Source organism: Hyla sarda, chromosome 3, assembly GCF_029499605.1.
Source record: "Hyla sarda isolate aHylSar1 chromosome 3, aHylSar1.hap1, whole genome shotgun sequence".
NCBI classification, from domain to species: domain Eukaryota; kingdom Metazoa; phylum Chordata; class Amphibia; order Anura; family Hylidae; genus Hyla; species Hyla sarda.
In genome coordinates, this window is record NC_079191.1 from 217,995,615 (window position 1) to 218,013,517 (window position 17,903).

Here is a 17,903-nt window from a genome sequence, read left to right on the forward strand (position 1 = left end):
TTGTTAAAAAAAATCCCATTGACATCAATGGGATTATTTTACAGCCGCTTGAACCCCATTTGAAAATTATCAAACAGATAGATAACGGCATTTATTAATGGAGGCAGACTGCCGTGTGAACGAGCAGTGTTTTCCAGCTGTGGCAAAGGCTGTCCAGACATGCTGGGAGTTGTAGATTTGCAACAGCTGGAGACACGCTGGTTAAAAAGCACTGGATTAGAGCATTTATGAAGAATGTGCCCCTTAGACCCGCCATTCACTATTCGTCCAGCAGGTGTCGCTAATACTCCAGCCAGAGAACAGAGCTCCGCTGTGTGATGAAAACATTGGAGTACCTGGTGAGGCGCAGGCTGCACCAGAGAGCAGAGCAAGGTTCTCACAGAGAGAAGGGCTGCGGTTTGTGTGCGGCTCCGTCTTTATACCCAGCAAGATACTCAGGAGCCTGCTTCCCGAGACACCCTGCTCCTTCTAGTAAGAACAGTCTGCAGTCAGCCACAGGCAACAGGTAGGCACCATTGTGTTCTGTTATTCTGTGAGAGACGACGTGTAGAGAGGCCGGTTGTGCAATATGCCTTACTTTTCCAGCCTGGCACCAAGTCGTGCCTGCTTGTTATTTCCTCTGCCAGCTTGTGCAATACAAGAGAGCCTGGCGAGGCTGACCTGGGCGTCAACAGGTAGTGTGTGCCATGTAGAGCCTCACTCCATCATGTGGGAGATGCCAGCGTACATCCTGGGCATACCATTGCCTGTGGGTGGGGAGTCTGTAGTAAATCATTCATGGACCATACTATGACGTGCTGTAGAGATACTATGGATGAGCATAGTGTTTCATCTGAGCTTCCCAACCAGGGTGCCTCCAGCTGTTGTTAAACTACGACTCCCAGCATACTATGACGTGCTGTAGAGATAGTATGGATGAGCATAGTGTAGATCTGAGCTTCCCAACCAGGGTGCCTCCAGCTGTGGCAAAACTACGACTCCCACCATACTATGACGTGCTGTGGAGATAGTATGGATGAGCATAGTGTAGATCTGAGCTTCCCAACCAGGGTGCCTCCAGCTGTTGCAAAACTAGGACTCCCACCATACTATGATGTGCTGTAGAGATAGTATGGATGAGCATAGTGTAGATCTGAGCTTCCCAACCAGGGTGCCTCCAGCTGTTGCAAAACTAGGACTCCCACCATACTATGATGTGCTGTAGAGATAGTATGGATGAGCATAGTGTAGATCTGAGCTTCCCAACCAGGGTGCCTCCAGCTGTGGCAAAACTACGACTCCCACCATACTATGATGTAGATCTGAGCTTCCCAACCAGGGTGCCTCCAGCTGTTGCAAAACTACGACTCCCACCATACTATGACGTGCTGTAGAGATAGTATGGATGAGCATAGTGTAGATCTGAGCTTCCCAACCAGGGTGCCTCCAGCTGTTGCAAAACTACGACTCCCAGCATGCCCAGACAGCCGAAGGCTGTCTGGGCATGGTTGGAGTTGTAGTTTTGCAACAGCTGGAGGCACCCTGGTTGGAAAACACTGATGTAGATGTAGATGTAGCTGTGCCAAGTTTTTCATTGGCACAACTCCATGTGATAGCTCAATATGTTGTCTATGGATTTACATGGGTCTGCAGGAAAGCCTGCTGCCTGCTCTTGGCTCTGCTACATCTTTGTTGCAAATATTTATCGCGAATATTGCAAATATAGGGCTAAATATTCACAATTACGAATATTTGCTTTTTTTTTTTCACAGTACACAGTACACATCACAGTGATCATCCCTCCCTGCTTCCAGCTTGTGGTGTAAACAAGGCTCCAATACTAGTTATTGTGTCAGACTGGCGGGCGCCCAAAAATTTGTATATGCGAATTTTCCCGCATATTGATCCCTCCCTTCTTTTAGCTCTTTAATCATGCGTTTTTTGCGCATGCGAATTTTATGGTGAATGCACATGCGAATTTTATGGCGCATATTAAAAAAAAAAAGGCAGCAAATTTTGCGAATATATGATGAATATTCGTCCATATATTTGCGAAATATCGCGAATTCGAATATGGCCTATGCTGCTCAATGCTAATCTTGACAGGGTAGTTGTTCATGTAGGCATAGATGAGGATGTGTATTTGGTGATGCGTTAGATAGTATCTGAGTGCGCTGCAATGATCTCTATGGAGCTATAACAATAATAGTATTCTTACTGATCCATGGTAATTCTACTCATAGGACCTGGGAGTCAATGAGCCTGTTAGATTTGTCACTTTTTATTCTATTGATTCCTATGAATCAGCTATTGCTGGGCAGGACTGGCACATGGCGTGGCCTAACTAGCGCTTACAGATATATCCACAGATACTGCAGATAACAACCGAGGACCAAGAATTTCTTTGTCTAAGCTAAAGCAGACTTTACATTTTTGTTGATATCACATGAATCCTGGTATAATGTCCTAGAATATGCGGAAAAACTTCAAAAAGGGATGGAGAGTCTGTAGCCCCCCACCCCTCAACCTCAGTGCTAAAGATGTAAACAAGCACTTTCTGATACTGGTACCCAAGCCACCAGCCCAGATAGCATATGAAGTGCCAGGGCACTGCCACCAGCACAGATAGGCTAAAAAGTGCCAGAGCAGTGCCACTAGCCCAGCTAGGATATGAAGTACCAGTGCAGTGCCATCAGCTCAGCAGGGTTAAGAGGTGCCAGGATAGTACCACCAGCCCAACTTGGGTAAAAAGTGTCAGGGCAGTGCTGCCAGTCCAGATAAGATACAAAATTGTCAGGGCACTTCCCCAGCCAAGCTAGGATATAAAGTGTCAGGGCAGTGCCACCAGCCCATCAAGGATAGGAAGTGCCTGGGCATTGCCACCAGCCCAGCTAGGATAGGAAGTGCTAGACCAGTGCCACCAGCCCATCAAGGATAGGACGTGCTAGACCAGTGCCACCAGCCCATCAAGGATAGGACGTGCTAGACCAGTGCCACCAGCCCATCAAGGAAAGGACGTGCTAGACCAGTGTCACCAGCCCATCAAGGATAGGAAGTGCCAGGGCAGTGCCACCAGCCCATCAAGGATAGGACGTGCTAGACCAGTGCCACCAGCCCATCAAGGATAGGACGTGCTAGACCAGTGCCACCAGCCCATCAAGGATAGGACGTGCTAGACCAGTGTCACCAGCTCATCAAGGATAGGAAGTGCCAGGGCAGTGCCACCAGCCCAGCTAGGATAGGAAGTGCCAGGGTAGTGCCACTAGCCCAGCTAGGATAGGAAGTGCCAGGGCAGTGCCACCAGCCCATCAAGGATAGGAAGTGCCAGGGCAGTGCCACCAGCCCAGCTAGGATAGGAAGTGCCAGGGCAGTGCCACCAGCCCAGTTAGGATAGGAAGTGCTAGACCAGTGCCACCAGCCCATCAAGGATAGGACGTGCTAGACCAGTGTCACCAGCTCATCAAGGATAGGAAGTGCTAGGGCAGTGCCACCAGCCCAGCTAGGATAGGAAGTGCCAGGGTAGTGCCACCAGCCCATCAAGGATAGGAAGTGCCAGGGCAGTGCCACCAGCCCAGCTAGGATAGGAAGTGTCAGGGCAGTGCCACCAGCCCAGCTAGGATAGGAAGTGCCAGGGCAGTGCCACCAGCCCAGTTAGGATAGGAAGTGCTAGACCAGTGCCACCAGCCCATCAAGGATAGGACGTGCTAGACCAGTGTCACCAGCTCATCAAGGATAGGAAGTGCTAGGGCAGTGCCACCAGCCCAGCTAGGATAGGAAGTGCCAGGGTAGTGCCACCAGCTCATCAAGGATAGGAAGTGCCAGAGCAGTGCCACCAGCCCAGCTAGGATAGGAAGTGCCAGGGTAGTGCTACCAGTCCAGTTAGAAAAAGAAGTGCCAGGGTAGTGGCACCAGTCCAGGACCGGGACAAGGAGTAGGGAGAAGAGATCACCATTAAGGGTGCAGATAGGTGATAGAAATTGATATTTTTTCTTTTGTTTTTACATTTCTTAGTAAATTTACTAAATAACTACAGTAGATAGTGGGCCTTTAAGCTATGATGCTTAACTGTAAATAATAAGTGTGGTGGGGAATATTATGAATCTGCTGTCATGACTGCTAAAGAGAGCAGTACTTACAGGGGCTCTACAATTGTTTTTAAAAACCATCACTGCTTGCAGGGGGTGTAAAATAACAAATTGCAGCATACTCACCTGCCCCCCTCCAGCACTTGTGTTTACTTCTCCTGATGAAGCACTATCTCTTCTCTCCTGATGATGTCTGAACACACTGCAGCCTCAGGGATCGGGCTCAGTCATCCACAGTAGTACAGTATGTTCACAGTGCTGTAGTTTATTTTACAGTCCTGGCACAATACCCCTTTAAAATTCCAGATATATGTGCTGTTGTAACAAGAATATCCATTTTATTTGTATCATCTCTCTTTTGTAACATGTCAGATTATATTCGGTAAGATGGTTTTGGCTCTTTTGTATGAGCTAACTATAGTTTCTTGGTTGGGTACCTCAATGGGAGAATGTCCTCCATGAGTTATTAATGGGGTTATCCAGGAAAAAACTTATTTTTTATATATCAACTGGCTCCAGAAAGTTAAACAGATTTGTAAATTACTTCTATTAAAAAATCTTAATCCTTTCAGTACTTATGAGCTTCTGAAGTTAAGGTAGTTCATTTCTGTCTAAGTTCTCTCTGATGACACGTGTCTCGGGAACCGCCCAGTTTAGAAGCAAATCCCCATAGCAAACCTCTTCTAAACTGGGTGTTTCCTGAGACACGTGTCATCAGAGAGCACTTAGACAGAAAAGAACAACCTTAACTTCAGAAGCTCATATGTACTGAAAGGATTAAGATTTTTTTAATAGAAGTAATTTACAAATCTGTTTAACTTTCTGGAGCCAGTTGATATATAAAAAAAAAGTTTTTTCCTGGAATACCCCTTTAATTCCTGTATTGAAGCGATCTGAGACTGAACTTGCTCATGGCCTCTCCCGATTCTTGCCTGACAAGCAGAGCTGGTGCATGGCTGTTTTGTAATGCTGCTGAAGTCTATTGTATGGTTTACACATAATAACTTGGTGTATAAATGGTGTCCTCAAACCCTGTAAACAGATCTGGGTGGTGATCAGTTGTGACAAGAAAAGAAACAGTATTAAGTGTTTTTAGCCTAACAGCAGCTTTTGATAGTTTTGAAAGTAGAAGGTGATGATGCTGCAGTGACCTTTTTCCCATTTTGCAAAAAATAAAAAATAAATAAATAAAATAAAATTTTATATATATGTATATGTAAATGAGAACCAAAACTATTGATAAACATATTTAGTATTGACATGTTCGTAAATGCCAGAACTATTAAAATATAATAATATTATAGATCCTGTATGATGAACAGCATAAACATGAAAAAAAAAAAAGTCCAAATGGCTCCTTTTGTTTACATCACATGCCAAAAAAAGAAAATGTATAAAAACTGATTGAAAATTACATATACACAAAAGTGGTACTGATGTTCACTGGGAATGTTAGGCTATGTTCACACAACTGGATTACATACAGATTAACCCCTTAAGGACGAAGCCCATTTTGAGCTTAAAGGGGTACTCCGCCCCTAGACATCTTATCCCCTATCCAAAGGATAGGGGATAAGATGTCAGATTGCCGCGGTCCCGCTGCTGGGGACCCCCGGGATCCCCGCTGCGGCATTGCGCTATCATTACAGCACAGAGCGAGTTCGCTCTGTGTGTAATGACGGGCGATACAGGGGACGGAGCAGCGTGACGTCATGGCTCCGCCCCTCGTGACATCACGGCCCGTCCCCTTAATGCAAGTCTATGGGAGGGGGCGTGATGACCGCCACGCCCCCTCCCATAGACTTGTATTGAAAGGGGCGGACCGTGACGTCACGAGGGGCGGAGCCGTGACGTAACGATGCTCCTGTACTGCCCATCATTACGTGCAGAGCGAACTCGCTCTGCGCAGTAATGATAGCGCGGTGCCTCAGCGGGGATCCCAGGGGTCCCCAGCAGCGGGACCGCGGCGATCTGACATCTTATCCCCTATCCTTTGGATAGGGGATAAGATGTCTAGGGGCGGAATACCCCTTTAACCCCTTAAGGACCAGGCCATTTTACACCTTAGGACCGGAGCGTTTTTTGAACATCTGACCACTGTCACTTTAAACATTAATAACTCTGGAATGCTTTTACCTATCATTCTGATTCCGAGATTGTTTTTTCGTGACATATTCTACTTTATGTTATTGGTAAAATTTTGTCGATACTTGCATCGTTTCATAGTGAAAAATTTCAAAATTTGCTGAAAAAATTGAAAATTTTGCATTTTTCGAACTTTGAAGCTCTCTGCTTGTAAGGAAAATGGATATTCCAAATAAAAAAAAATTTTATTCACAAATACAATATGTCTACTTTATGTTTGCATCATAAAATTAATGAGTTTTTACTTTTGGAAGACACCAGAGGGCTTCAAAGTTCAGCAGCAATTTTCCAATTTTTCACAAAATTTTCAAACTCACTATTTTTCAGGGACCAGTTCAGGTTTGAAGTGGATTTGAAGGGTCTTCATATTAGAAATACCCCACAAATGACCCCATTATAAAAACTGCACCCCCCAAAGTATTCAAAATGACATTCAGACAGCATTTTAACCCTTTAGGTGTTTCACAGGAATAGCAGCAAAGTGAAGGAGAAAATTCACCATCTTCATTTTTTACACTCGCATGTTCTTGTAGACCCAATTTTTGAATTTTTACAAGGGGTAAAAAGAGAAAATTTATACTTATATTTGTAGCCCAATTTCTCTCGAGTAAGCACATACCTCATATGTCTATGTAAAGTGTTCGGCGGGCGCAGTAGAGGGCTCAGAAGCGAAGGAGCGACAAGGGAATTTTGGAGAGTACGTTTTTCTGAAATGGTTTTTGGGGGGCATGTTGCATTTAGGAAGCCCCTATGGTACCAGAACAGCAAAAAATCCCCACATGGCATACCATTTTGGAAACTAGACCCCTTGGGAAACGTAACAAGGGGTAAAGTGAACCTTAATACCGCACAGGTGTTTCACGACTTTTGCATATGTAAAAAAAAAAAATAAATTTTTTCACTAATATGTGTGTTTCCCCCCAAATTTCAAATTTTTGCAAGGGTTAAAAGCAGAAAATACCCCCCAAAATTTGTAACCCCATCTCTTCTGAGTATGGAGGTACCCCATACGTGGACCTGAAGTGCACTACGGGCAAACTACAATGCTCACAAGAGAAGGAGTCATATTTGGCTTTTGGAGAGCAAATTTTGGTCGGGGGGCATGTCGCATTTAGGAAGCCCCTATGGTGCCAGGACAGCAAAATAACCCCCACATGGCATACCATTTTGGAAACTAGACCCCTTGAGGAACGTAACAAGGAATAAAGTGAGCCTTAATACCCCACAGGGGTTTCACGACTTTTGCATATGTAAAAAAATATATTTTTTTTTTCACTAAAATGTGTTTCCCCCCAAATTTCACATTTTTTCAAGGGTTAATAGCAGAAAATACCCCCCAAAATTTGTAACCCCATCTCTTCTGAGTATGAAGGTACCCCATAAGTGGACCTGAAGTGCACTACGGGCGAACTACAATGCTCAGAAGAGAAGGAGTCATATTTGGCTTTTGGAGAGCAAATTTTGCTCGGGGCGCATGTCGCATTTAGGAAGCCCCTATGGTGCCAGGACAGCAAAATAACCCCCACATGGCATACCATTTTGGAAACTAGACCCCTTGAGGAACGTAACAAGGTGTACAGTGAGCATTTACCCCCCCACTGGTGTCTGTCAGAACTTTGGAACAGTGGGCTGTACAAAATTTTTAATTTGCACAGCCCACTCTTCCAAAGATCTGTCAGACACCAGTGGGGGGTAAATTCTCACTGCACCCCTCATTATATTCCGTGAGGGGTGTAGTTTCCGAAATGGGGTCACATGTGGGGTTTTTTTTTTTTTGCGTTTGTCAAAACCGCTGTAACAATCAGCCACCCCTGTGCAAATCACCTCAAATGTACATGGCGCACTCTCCCTTCTGGGCCTTGTTGTGCGCCCCCAGAGAAGTTTGCGCCCACATATGGGGTATCTCCGTAGTCGGGAGAAATTGCATTACAAATTTTGGGGGGCGTTTTTCCCTTTTACCTCTTGTCAAAATGAAAAGTAAAGGGCAACACCAGCGTTAGTGTAAAAAATTTATTTTTTTACAATAACACGCTGTTGTAGACCCCAACTTCACCTTTTCATAAGGGGTTAAAGGAGAAAAATCCCCCCAAAATTTGTTAGGCAATTTCTCCCGAGTACGGCGATACCCCATATGTGACCCTAAACTGTTGCCTTGAAATACGACAGGGCTCCAAAGTGAGAGAGCGCCATGCGCATTTGAGGCCTAAATTAGGGATTTGCATAGGGGTGGACATAGGGGTATTCTATGCCAATGATTCCCAAACAGGGTGCCTCCAGCTGTTGCAAAACTCCCAGCATGCCTGGACAGTCAACGGCTGTCCAGCAATACTGGGAGTTGTTGTTTTGCAACAGCTGGAGGCTCCATTTTGGAAACAGTGGCGTACCGGACGTTTTTCATTTTTATTGGGAGGGGGGGGGGGGCTGTGTAGGGGTATGTGTATATGTAGTGTCTTTTACTTTTATTTTATTTTGTGTTAGTGTAGTGTAGTGTTTTTAGGGTACAGTCACACGGGCAGGGGATTACAGCGAGTTCCCGCTGCGAGTTTGAGCTGCCGCGCAAAATTAGCTGCATCGCAAACTTGCAGCCTGATACTCACTGTAAGCCCCCTGCCCATGTGAATGTACCCTGTACATTCACAAGGGGGGGACCTCCAGCTGTTACAAAACTACAACTCCCAGCATGCACAGTTTATCAGTGCATGCTGGTAGTTATAGTTTTGCAACAGCTGGAGGCACACGGTTGGGAAACACTGAGTTAGGAAACAGACAATGTTTCCCAACCAGTGTGCCTCCAGTTGTTGCAAAACCACAACTCCCAAACATTCTCAGGAATGCTGGGAGTAGTAGTTCGGCAACATCTTTAGAGCCAGATGTTGCCGAACTACAACTCCCAGCATGCTGGGAGTTGTAGTTTTGCAACATCTGGAGGACTACAGTTTGCAGACCACTAATACAGTGGTTCCCAATCTGTGCCCTTCCAGATGTTGCAAAACTAGAACTCCCAGTATGCCAAAACTGTCCAGGCATGCTGGGAGTTGTAGTTCTGCAACATCTGAAGGGTCAGATGTTACAGAACTACAACTCCCAGCATGCCTGGACAGTAAGGGCATGCTGAGGATGTGTACTTTTGCAACATCTGGAAGGGCACAGTGGTCTCCAAACTGTGGACCTCCAGATGTTGCAAAACTGCAACTCCCAGCATGCCCAGACGCCAAGGGCTGTCTGGGCATGCTGGGAGTTGTAGTATACACGGTCCCATTACAGCAATGCATGTCGCTTTACGGCGACGTGCATTGCTGTAAAGGGCCCGACCGCGGCTGAAGATCTACTCACCTGTCGCCGCCGCCGCCATCTTCCTCGCCGGGATCCGGGTCTTCAGGGACGAGGTAAGTACCGGGGCCGGTCCCCTGCACTCCCCCGTCCCCCGCCTCGTCCTCCGGTCTTCCTCCCGTCCTCTCCGGACTTTCAGGGGCCGGGCAGGACGGGAGGAAGTAACCGCCCCCCCTCCTGCGATTGGTCGGTTAACTAACCGACGGATCGCAGGGGATCGGAGGAGGTGGCAGGTTTGCCACCTCGCTCCGATACTTCAGCATGGTCCTGGCTGTCTGTGACAGCCGGGATCATGCGAAATTACCGGGCGGTCGGGTCCCAGAGACCCGATCAGCCTGGTATCGCCGCAGATCGCAAGGGCGATTTCCCTTGCGATTTGCGGCGATCGCCGACATGGGGGGCCTACATGGCCCCCCTCGGCGTTTGCCCTGGATGCCTGCTGAAGGATTTCAGCAGGCATCCAGTTCCGATCTCTGCCCGGCGCGCGGCAGAGACCGGAAATACAACAGGACGTTCTCTAACGTCCTTGGGCATTAAAGCCCAGGTAGTGAGGACGTTAGAGAACGTCCTATGTCCTTAACAGGTTAAGTACGAGGCCAATTTTCATTTTTGCACTTTCGTTTTTTCCTCCTCCCCTTCTAAAAATCATAACCCTTTCAATTTTGCACCTACAGACCAATATGAGGGCTTTTGTTTTTGCGTCACCAACTGTACTTTTTAATGAAATCATTTATTTTATAACATAATCTGTGGCGGAAAAAAAAATTATTTGTGGGGTGACACAGAACCATGGGTGTATGCTGCTTGCCACTAGGAGGCTGACACTAGGCAAAAAACAAAAGAAGGTTGGCTCCTCCCAGCAGGATATACCCGCTCTCCAGACCTGGTCTTATTTCTCTATTTTTTTTTCTAGTATCAGTGTCTAGTTAGATTTTCTCTCCTTTTTTTGTTTTTTCTAGCATGGGGTGACAGGAGCACAGCGCTGCCTGTTCCCCCTTCATGCGAGCTAGGGGCACGGTGCATTGCAGGATAGGATGGACCGTTAACCCCTCCTCGCCATCAACCAGCATCTGGTGGTGTACCCAGGGTCTGGGTCCCCCATTTGCCAGGCTGGCTTAAGGCAGATGACCCCTAGCTGGTCGAAGACTACCATAGGTTAGAATGTCCATGTGGTGAGTATGGCTTCCCCCTTCCTCCCCTCCCCTGGACCTGTGAGTGTCCTTTTTCACTTGGCGGCATTATTGTCTGGGAAGCCAGAGTTAATATCTGTGCTGGAGTTTCTCACCCACCCCCATGCGCTTCCCTTCACTTTCTTATGTGGCCGGCTGCTCCTCCAGACCGTTGGCTGGAGGTGCTCTGTCTCAGGGTGGTCTCGGATCTTCTCCCCTCCGGTGGTGTCATACTGCAGTGCCCCCTCTTGCGGCACCTGCAGCGCGCTGCGGTAGCTCCTCCTCCATTATCCCCTAAGCCATCCCTTGTTGGCACACGCTCCGGGAGCAGACAGGAGCCGGTCATGTGGGAACGCGTGCTGCAGGGGGCTGTTCCTCTTCTTCTTCTTCTTCTTCTATGGGGGTGCAGTGCGCCCTGGGGGTCATAGCTGTGGCCACTCAGGTGGTTACATGCACTGCAGGGGTCAGAAGGCTCTTCCTCCCTGCTTCTGTTCCATTGTGGACCGGGCTGCAGTCATTTCTCCTCACAGCTTGCACTCCTCTGCGGTCATCTCCTGCTGCCCAGCTATACCTTCGGGACTGGACACAGGATCCTGGGTGAGATTGCTCCTTGTTTTGTCTTGTTGTCTGACTTACTAGTGCCTGTTCATGTCTGACCTCAGGCCCCCCTCCCCCCTCTTCGGCTGGCGGCCCCTATGCTGGTCACTTATTACTACTGTTCAAGCTGTAAAACCAAAATGCCAAGTGGGTCGTCTGATCCTACCTGCCCGCCCTATGCCTCCCTGCAACCCAGTCTGCCCTGGGCTACCGTTCAGGATGAACCCCCAGATGGTGAGAGGTCTTCTCCCACTCCTCAGTGGCTTTCCTCCCTTTCTCAGACAATCTCCGACTTGGCCAGGGTTTCCCAGGAGGTGGCTTCCGTCTTGGAGCGGTCCCAGCAACAGCTGATCCTCCCCCGCCCTCCCACCATTCTCTATGGCCCTCGCCTCTCCTCCGATTTGTCTCCTGAATCCGGACATGTGGGGCCCTCAAGCTGCCGCTTTCACTCCAGGTCCACCACTTCCAGGCGCCACCGCAACCGGTCACCAAGTGTACGCTACAGGTCTCCGCCCCCTCGCTCCTAGTCCACCTCACCCTGTTCTAGGACTCCCCTGGGGAGCTTGGGGACTCTGATTTGGTTCCTCCCTCTGACTCGGAAGAGACTTCCCGCATATCAGATTTGGTGGATAGTGGTCTTCGCCTCTTACAGTGGACCCTCCTGTATCGTGGCTGTCTAAATCCGCTACTCTGCCGCTAGCTGATGAGGCCACCTTTTAAGGATCCCTCAGATAAGCGCATTGAAAATTTGGCGCCCGCCTGTGCCTCCACTTGTTTAAAGGGACCATGGTGCTCTGTTTGTGTGCCACATGCACCTTCAGTGTTTACCAGGCACTTTTCTTAGTGGCTGGGCCTGGTATTTATTTACTTGAATGGGACAAAGCTGTAATGTATTATAACAGCAGTCACAACCACTACTAAAAGTAAAGAGCCTGGTAAACAGTATAGAGGGAGGTGGTGCTCAATGTCCCTACTAATCTAATTTTGGGCTATTCTAAGGACTGGATAATCCATTTGAAAGAAAAAAATCATTACAAACTGATCTACGCAGTAGATATGACTCATGCGGATAGAAAAGGTTAATCTATATATATATAAAACTCAACGTGTGTGTGTGTGTGTGTGTATGTTCCACAAAAACTTCCAAACGGCTAAAGATATTAACATGAAACTTGGCACACATGTTGCTTATATGTCAACAACAAACATAGGATAGGTGATTTAACCCTTACTCACCCAATTTGCCAAGGGCGGGGTTTATGTTTAACCCCTTAAGGACACAGGACGTATCCATACGCCCCCGATTCCAAGTCCTTAAGGACACAGGGCGTATGGATACGCCCTGCGCATTTCCGGCCCCAGCCGCTAGCTGGAGGGGAGCCGGTGCCAGATGCCTGCTGAGATCATTCCGCAGGCATTTCAGCATATCGCCCACGGGGGTCATTATGTCCCCCCATGTCGGCGATGGCCGCAGATCGCTGGACAATTCAGTCCAGCGATCTGCGGCGGATTCCGGGTCTCCAGTGACCCGGTGACCCGGAATTACTGGCTGATCGGGGCCATCTGAACAGCCATAGCCAGCAGGGGTGAGGTGGCACTGGTGCCACCTCACGATCGCCCTGATTCGTCGGCTGGTTTCCCGGCCGACCAATCAGGGCACCTGCTGCCGGTGTCACTCCCGCAACCCGCTCCGCCCCTCTTCCGGAGGACGTGAGAGGGTGCGGGAAGAAGACCCCGGGAGCTGGGGACCCCGATCTCTGGCGTCAATGTTGGGAATGGGGCCCCAGGAGTGACGGCGGCGGCGAGGGACTGACCTGTGCCCGGAGCAGCAGCAGTAGGAGGTGAGTGACAGCCTCCTGCTGTTGCTTAGCAACAGCTCCCAGCATGCAAAAGGGGCATGCTGGGAGCTGTAGTTATGCAACAGCAGGAGGCAGACCACAACAACTCCCAGCATTCCCTTATGGGCATGCTGGGACTTATAGTTTTGCAACAGCTGGAGGCACATTTTTTTCTATGGAAAAGTGTGCCTTCAGCTGTTGTATAACTACAACTCCCAGCTTGCACAATCAGCTAAAGTGCATGCTGGGAGTTGTAGTGGTGCATCTGCTGGTTGCATAACTACAACTCCCAGCATGCCCGTTGGCTGTCATTGACTGCTGAGAGTTGTAGTTTTGCAACAGCTGAAGGCACACTGGTTGTGAAACACTGAGTTTGTTAAACTTAAGTAGCAAACCAGTGTGTCTCCAGCTGTTGCATAACTACAATCCCCAGCCAAAGTAGTACGCCTCCAGCTGTTGCATAACTACCAGTCCCAGCATGCCCTTCCGCTGTCCGTACATGCTGGGGGTTGTAGCTTTTGCAACAGCTGAAGGCACACTGGTTGCAAAACACTGAGTTTGTTACCAAACTCAGTGTTTCACAACCAGTGTGCCTCCAGCTGTTGCAAAACTACAACTCCCAGCATGCACTGATAGACCTTACATGCTGGGAGTTGTAGTTTTGCAACAGCTGGATGTTTCTCCCCCCCAATGTGAATGTACAGGGTACACTCACATGGGCAGAGGTTTACAGCAAGCATCCGGCTGCAAGTTTGAGCTGCGGCAGAAAAGCTGCCAGCGAGAAACTACTGTGAACCCCCGCCCGTGTGACTGTACCCTAAAAACACTACACTACACTAACACACAATAAAATAAAAAGTAAAAGACACTACATATACACATACCCCTACACAGCCCACCTCCCCTCCCCAATAAAAATGAAAAACGTCTGGTACGCCACTGTTTCCAAAACGGAGCCTCCAGCTGTTGCAAAACAACTACTCCCAGTATTACCAGACAGCCACTGACTGTCCAGGCATGCTGGGAGTTTTACAATAGCTGGAGGCACCCTGTTTGGGAATCACTGGCGTAGAATACCCCTTTGTCCACCCCTATGCAAGTCCCTAATTTAGGCCTCAAATGCGCATGGCCCTCTCACTTTGGAGCCCTGTCGTATTTCAAGGCAACAGTTTAGGGTCACATATGGGGTATCGCCGTACTCGGGAGAAATTGTGTTTTTTTTTTTACGTATACAAAAGTCGTGAAACACCTGTGGGGTATAAAGGTTCACATTACCCCTTGTTACGTTCCCCGAGGGGTCTAGTTTCCAAAATGTAATGCCATGTGTTTTTTTTTTTTGCTTTTCTGACACCATAGGGGCTTCCTAAATGCGGCATGCCCCCAGAGCAAAATTTGCTTTCAAAAAGCCAAATGTGACTCCTTCTCTTCTGAGACCTGTAGTGCGCCAGCAGAGCACTTTTCACCCCCATATGGGGTGTTTTCTGAATCGGGAGAAATTGGGCTTCAAATTTTGGGGGGTATTTTCTGCTATTACCCTTTTTAAAAATGTAAAAATTTTGGGAAACCAAGCATTTTAGGTAAAAAAAATATATATATTTTTTTTTTACATATGCAAAAGTCGTGAATCACCTGTGGGGTATTAAGGTTCACTTTACCCCTTGTTACGTTCCCCGAGGGGTCTAGTTTCCAAAATGGTATGCCGTGTTTTTTTTTTGCTGATCTGGCACCATAGGGGCTTCCTAAAGGTGACATGTCCCCCAAAAATCATTTGTCGCTCCTTCCCTTCTGAGCCCTCTACTGCGCCCGTTGAACAATTAACATAGACATATGACGTATGTCCTTACTCAAGAAAAATTGGGTTTCAAATATAAGTAAAAATTTTCTCCTTTTTACCCCTTGCAAAAATTGGGTTTACAAGAACATGCGAGTGTAAATAATGAAGATTTTTAATTTTCTCCTTCACTTTGCTGCTATTCCTGGGAAACACCTAAAGGGTTAATACACTTACTGAATGTCATTTTGAATACTTTGGGGGGTGTAGTTTTTATAATGGGGTCTTTTATGGGGTATTTCTAATATGAAAACCCTTCAAATCCACTTCAAAACTGAACTGGTCCCTGAAAAATAGTGAGTTTGAAAATTTTGTAAAAAATTTAAAAATTGCTGCTGAACTTTGAAGCCCTCTGATGTCTTCCAAAAGTAAAAACTCATACATTTTATAATGCAAACATAAAGTAGACATAAACCCCAAATTTTTTTATTTTGAATATCCATTTTCCTTACAAGCAGAGAGCTTCAAAGTTAGAAAAATGCAAAATTTTCATATTTTTCATCAAATTTGGGGATTTTTCACCAAGAAAGGATGCAAGTTACCATAAAATTTTACCACTATGTTAAAGTAGAATATGTCACGAAAAAACATTCTCGGAATCAGAATGATAACTAAAAGCATTCCAGAGTTATTAATGTTTAAAGTGACAGTGGTCAGATTTGCAAAAAACGCTCTGGTCCTTAAGGTGTAAAATGGCCTGGTCCCTTACAAGTCAATGGAAATATATGTTACTGCATAACTTCTGTACGTCTGGAGATATTTCCATAATACTTGGTCACATGTTACTTATATGTCCACTTAAAATATAGGATAGTTAATTTAACCTTTAATTACTCCCATTTGTGAGTGTCTGGGTTTTTGTTTAAAGTCCCATGCAAATCAATGGGAAATGTATGTTCTCACATAAGATCTGTACGGCTGGAGATATTTCAATACCTGGTACACCTATTACAGGCCGGGATATGAGGACGGGATAGGAGGTCGGGATAGGAGGACGGGATAGGAGGACGGGATAGGAGGACGCGATAGGAGGTCGGGATAGGAGGTCGGGATAGATGGACTGGATAGGAGGACGGGATAGGAGGACGGGATAGGAGGTCGGGAATAGTAGTTTGGGATAGGAAGTCGAGATAGGAGGTCGGGATAGGAGGTCGAGATAGGAGGACAGGATATGGGGTTGGGATATGACAACAATATGAAGTCAAAAGCTTCCTCCTTTGTTTATTTTCCTCCCCAACAAGGATTAGAAAGGAAAAACCGGGCAACGTCGGGTACTCCGCTAGTATGTTACTAAAACTGAAGTTTTGCTCTGAACATGACGTGATCATAACATTGTTCAGCATTTCAAGAACACGGACTCCATTATACATGACAGCTGAAAAACCTACCTATGGTAGAGTATAGAACAGATCTTGGAGGAAACTCTGCTGACACCCTCACCAAAATTGATTTATGCTGAAGATGAATATCACCCGGGGCATACAACAAAAGTGACAACTGAGTGACCACAGGGTATAGGGAATAAGGAAAGACTTTACTTGTTCCCTCTGTTTGCGTTAATTCACTTGTTAGACACGAATGTAAATTGTAGCCTAAGGCCCTGTTCACACTAGCAGCTTGTCCTTCATTCTCAAAAGTAACAGAAATAAAATAGAACAGATCAACTTAATGGTATAAATAGATCCTAAGGGATTAAACATAATCTAAATATCTATTTTTTTACTGTGGATAATATAAAGAAAATGTCTACACAGAACATATGGGTTTGACGCATCTCAACCAAAGCGGCAACATTTAGCATTTTTCATGCTATGTCCTGAGGTCAAATCCAAAATATTGATGTTAAAGTATAGATAGGTTAAGGGGTCCTGACCACATCATTTTATGGTATGTTAATTGGACCCCTGTTCCCAAGATATGGGGCTTTTACTCCCCATGACCCGTGAATCCGGCTTCTGTGTATACAGTATATGGCTCTATGAGCGGCCAGTGCTAAACACGCCCTTTCACACTCCCCCCTTATAGACCGGATTGTGACCACAGAGCCTATTATAAGTGCCCGCCCATCTGATGGATTCACAGACCATCATATACATACTTAAAATCAATATTTTGTATTTTACCACATGTCCTCTATAATTTACATGGCTTTAACATCTGAGACTTTTTAAGAACAATAAAATGTATGCAGAGGAAAAATTGTCTCTGGAACTTCACCATTGGAGGCTAGTAAGTTTCTCTAGTTTTTCATTCCTAAATCCTTATCGGATCTGCCAATATTCCCCATCCATTCCCCCCCTGTCACTTTAAACATTAATAACTCTGGAATGCTTTTACTTATCAATCTGATTCCGAGATTGTTTTTTCGTGACATATTCTACTTTAACATAGTGGTAAATTTTTGTGGTAACTTGCATCCTTTCTTGGTGAAAAATCCCAAAATTTGATGAAAAAATTGAAAATTTTGCATTTTTCTAACTTTGAAGCTCTCTGTTTGTAAGGAAAATGGATATTCCAAATATTATTTTTTTTGGATTCACATATACAATATGTCTACTTTATATTTTCATCATAAAATTGACATGTTTTTACTTTTGGAAGACACCAGAGGGCTTCAAAGTTCAGCAGCAATTTTACAATTTTTCACAAAATTTTCAAACTCGCTATTTTTCATGGACCAGTTCAGGTTTGAAGTGGATTTGAAGGGTCTTCATATTAGAAATACCCCATAAATGACCCCATTACAAAAACTGCACCCCCCAAAGTATTCAAAATGACATTCAGTAAGTGTTTTAACCCTTTAGGTGTTTCACAGGAAAAGCAGCAAAGTGAAGGAGAAAATTCAAAATCTTCATTTTTTACACTTGCATGTTCTTGTAGACCCAATTTTTGAATTTTTACAAGGGGTAAAAGGATAAAATTTATACTT

The 17,903-nt window shown here is 46.1% G+C and overlaps 1 protein-coding gene across 7 annotated transcripts in view; it reads left to right on the forward strand.

Annotated features, from left to right (window-relative positions):
- The first annotated feature begins 329 nt into the window (after positions 1-329).
- The window catches only part of ANKRD6 (ankyrin repeat domain 6), a 186,334-nt gene continuing 168,760 nt past the window's right edge, over positions 330-17,903 (forward strand). For 4 of the 7 annotated variants that reach the window (XM_056566103.1, XM_056566101.1, XM_056566100.1 and 1 more), the window contains exon 1: positions 332-505. The gene's annotated coding sequence lies outside the window, so the exon portion shown is untranslated. Of the gene's footprint in view, positions 506-17,903 lie in introns of all 7 variants that reach the window. The other 3 variants (XM_056566105.1, XM_056566106.1, XM_056566104.1) reach the window with 2 other exon arrangements.